The sequence below is a fragment of the Chiloscyllium plagiosum genome, unplaced genomic scaffold (genome assembly GCF_004010195.1).
Source record: "Chiloscyllium plagiosum isolate BGI_BamShark_2017 unplaced genomic scaffold, ASM401019v2 scaf_10099, whole genome shotgun sequence".
NCBI classification, from domain to species: domain Eukaryota; kingdom Metazoa; phylum Chordata; class Chondrichthyes; order Orectolobiformes; family Hemiscylliidae; genus Chiloscyllium; species Chiloscyllium plagiosum.
Genome location: NW_025209675.1, coordinates 12,910 through 17,172, shown reverse-complemented (window position 1 = coordinate 17,172; position 4,263 = coordinate 12,910). Strand labels below are relative to the sequence as shown.

At 51.6% G+C, this 4,263-nt stretch overlaps 1 long non-coding RNA gene across 1 annotated transcript; it reads left to right on the top strand.

Moving 5' to 3' along the window:
- Nucleotides 1-154: 154 nt before the first annotated feature.
- Nucleotides 155-2,804, top strand: LOC122546811. Its single transcript, XR_006310813.1, has 3 exons — nt 155-246; nt 335-462; nt 2,642-2,804. It is a non-coding gene; the product is annotated as an uncharacterized LOC122546811 (long non-coding RNA).
- The last annotated feature ends 1,459 nt before the right edge of the window (nt 2,805-4,263 follow it).

Sequence of the window (4,263 nt, the reverse complement as noted above, 5' to 3'; positions counted from 1 at the left end):
ACCTCCTCCAATTCCAGCCCCTTGAACTTCCCCCGATTCCCATCGCTCCCCCATTGGGGGCAGTGCCTGCAGCTGCCTGAGCGCCGAGCTCAGGAACCCCCTCTCTGATCCCCTCCCTGTGTCTCTCTCTGTGTCTTATCCTTTAAGACGCTCCTTGATATCAATCTCGTTATGATCGCCGGTCCGTAATATCGCATCGGAGCCGAAGGTTTGCCCCGGGGAATGGGATGTTCGGCTTCCTGAGAGGTGCTATGCAAATGAAAAGTGGTATTTGGGCTCCGACTGGATTGTGAGTGTCTCATGCTCTTCTCCTGCCCTCTCTCTCCCTCCCTAGGCTGTGAAGATTGAGAAACAGATTCTGGCCAAGGTTCACAGTCGTTTCATTGTGACTCTGGCTTACGCGTTTCAGACAAAGCAGGAGTTGTGTTTGGTTATGACCTTGATGAGTGGGGGTGACCTCAGGTAAGAAACATATCCCCTCATTAATCCATCAGTCACTGAAACGTGTTCCAGCATAGCTGACAGCGTTAACCTCCTGAAGAGCCCAGTGCCTCAAACACACTGCTCCCAGAGTCTCCCACCATGAACCCCGGCTTCCCACCAATCCTGTCCCTCTCTCCATGCCTCAGTCTCTCACCACTGGCTGGACTTTTCCGAGTGATTCCGACCCCGTGGAGTTTAAAACCCACCACCCTGTATCTGACTTCCACACTGGAAAAGTTGAGGCCACTCATCCCCTTGTAACCTATCCCTCCACTCATGGCTAACCTACTCCCTGTCTCCCACTGAGCTGCATTCATCACAAATCCCTCAGGCCCTCTGTTGCAGGATTGTTTACCAAAGAGAGTTCCACATTTCTCCCACCCTCTGTATCTCAGAATGTTTCTTAGCTTCACACTGGGATCTCACTTGTTGGACCCTGCTGCACTCCCTGGTCTCTGCATCCAGCACAAACCATTGCACCCTTTAATATTTTGCTCCACTTCCATCTAGAAGGATAAGGGGCAGCAGATACATGGGAACACCACCCCCTGCAAGTTCCCCTCCGAGCCCCTCACCATCCTGACTTGGAAATATATCACTGTTCCCTCAGTGTGGCTGGGTCCGAATCCTGGGATTCCCTCCCTCAGGGACATTGTGGGTCTACCCTCCAGCACATGGACTGCAGCGGGTCAGGAAGGCAACTCACCCCCCACCTTCTCAAGGGGGCAAATGCTGGGCCCAGCACTTTTTTTCTGCCTCTAGTTGCCCACTTTGTACCCAACAGATGGCGCAGGACAGCAAGAGAGATGCCCCTGGGATCTTGCTGTGCGCCGGTTGGCTGTTGCCCATGCTGAGAGAAGGCAAGATTTCAGTGGGGGAGGTGTGAGGGGAGTGGGGAACAACATGATGTTTGGTTGAGCCTCTCTCCAAGGATGTTTCTGTATCAATCGCAGCAGTGGATCCGAATTTCCACGCGGATTAGCTCGGAATCAGATTAAGATAGGATTTGGCAGGTCTGAGGTCAAACACTGTGTGTCCACGTGGACTGTGACACCTGTCATCGAAGGTCCATCTGTGCACTTTCAGCTGGCCACACATCCATTTGTTCGAAAAGTGTCACGTGTCTGAGAGTCAGAGATTCGTAGCGTGCTGAATGAGTCCGTTCAGCCCTTCGGGTCTCTGCCAGCACTTAGTCAGGCCTCTCCAATTTAACCCCCCCCCCAACCCTGACACTCTCCCACACCCGCCACCAACACAGCTCTGATAATCCCACCTTCTCGACCATATATTGTTTGGATTCTGTTCTGAGCGTACCTGGAGCAGGTGCTTCTGTCGATGAAGTTAGGGTCAGGGAAGGAGAACGGAGTGGGCTCATCAGAAAGAAAGACTTACATTTCTCTGGCATCGCCTTCATCCTCAGCTCAGAGAAACACTGTCGTTGTTGTGAGGGAGGAAATTCAGCAACCAGTCATTGTACAGCAAGTCCCTACAAGCGATGAAGAGCTATCTGTCTAAATGATTTTACCCCAACACAGAGGCACAGATTGGCCCCGGATCCGCATTCAGCAGTGTCCATGCAAACACTTGTATTAACCTGAGATGTTACTGACCCTCTGACAGTGCAGCACACCCTCAGCACTGACTCTCTGACAGTGCAGCACTCCCTCAGCACTGACCCTCCGACAATGCAGCACTCCCTCAGAACTGACCCTCCGACAATGCAGCACTCCCTCAGAACTGACCCTCCGACAGTGCAACACTGCCTCAGCACTGACCCTCCGATAATGCAGCACTCCCTCAGCATTGACCCTCCGACAGTGCAGCACTCCCTCAGCATTGACCCTCCGACAGTGTAGCGCTCCCTCAGCACTAACCGTCCGACAGTATGGTGCTCCCTCAGCATTGACCCTCCAACAGTGCAGCACTCCCTCAGCACTAACCGTCCGACAGTGCCCACTCTCTCAGCACTGAGATTCCTTCCAATCCAAATTAATCCCACATTCCTACTCCTGGCCCAATCCCTCCAAACATTTCCTGTTGATGGACTTATCCACATGCCTTTTAAATATGGTAACTGTACCCGCATCCCGCACTTCCTCTTTGCCCTCCCTCCTGCTAACTGTTTCTCATTGACAGGTACAATGTTTCTCATTGACAGGTATCACATCTACAATGTGAATGAGAAGATGCCAGGCTTTGATGAGGCCAGAGCGTGTTTCTATTCCGCCCAGATCCTCTGTGGCCTGCAGCACCTCCACCAAAACCGTATCATCTACCGAGACCTCAAACCGGAGAACGTGCTGCTTGATGACAATGGTAAATGGAGAGGCCATTCAGCCCCAACATTCCTGTGCAGACTACACAGAGGGAGCTTTACTCTGTATCTAACTCCATGCTGTCCCTGGGATGGGGGGACAGCGTAGAGGAAGCTTTACTCTGTATCTAACCCGATGCTGTCCCTGGCCTGGGAGCGTTTGATGGGGACAGTGTAGAGGAAACTTTACTCTGTATCTAACCCCGTGCTGTCCCTGTCCCTGGGAGTGTTTGATGGTTGAACAGTGTAGAGGGAGCTTTACTCTGTATCTAACCCTGTGCTGTCCCTGTTCCTGGGAGTGTTTGATGGGGGGACAGTGTAGAGGGAGCTTTACTCTGTATCTAACCCCGTGCTGTCCCTGTCCCTGGGAGTGTTTGATGGTTGAACAGTGTAGAGGGAACTTTACTCTGTATCTAACCCCGTGCTGTCCCTGTCCGTGTAGAGGGAACTTTACTCTGTATCTAACCCCGTGCTGTCCCTGTCCTGGGAGTGTTTGATGGTTGAACAGTGTAGAGGGAGCTTTACATTCAGTTTGAGAGGAGGAGAGAGAACTTCAGTTGATATAGTTGGGTATCGAGGTGTTTCATTTCACTCCAATCAGATTCTCATTGTATGTTAATGAGATTTATTACGAGGCAGTGTGGACATTAATTGGGGTTTTGTTTGTACCCCTCTGTATAACCTCAAACTGCAGGGGGCTGAGAGAGGAGATTTGTGCTCCTCATGTGTGACTCTGTCAGTAAACATGGGAGTCCATAAATATTGCCGCCACCAACTCAATCCTTCATCTATTGGCTTTCGGCAAGACAATATTGTCTCTCCTAGAATCCCGAAAATGTGGGAGTAGGCCATTCGGCCCATTGAGTCCATACTGACCCTCTGGATAGCATTACACCCAGACCACACTATTCCTGTCAGCCTTCATTTCCCGTGGTCAATCCACCCTAACCTGCACATCCTTGGGCACTATGGGACAATTTCCCACGGCCAATCCACCCTAACCTGCACATCCCTGGACACTATGGGATAATTTCCCATGACCAATCCACCCTAACCTGCACATCCCTGGGCACTATGGGACAATTTCCCATGGCCAATCCACCCTAACCTGCACATACCTGTGCAATATGGGACAATTTTCCATGGCCAATCCACCCTAACCTGCACATCCCTGGGCACTGTGGGACAATTTCCCATGGCCAACCCAACCTAACCTGCAAGTTCATGGGCACTATGGGACAATTTCCCATGGCCAACCCACCCTAACCTGCACATTCCTGGGCATTATGGGACAGTTTCCCATGACCAATCCACCCTAACCTGCACATCCCTGGGCACTATGGGACAATTTTCCATGACCAATCCACCCTAACCTGCACATTCTGGGCACTATGGGACAATTTCCCATGGGCAATCCACCCTAACCTGCACATCCCTGGACACTATGGGACAATTTCCCATGGCCA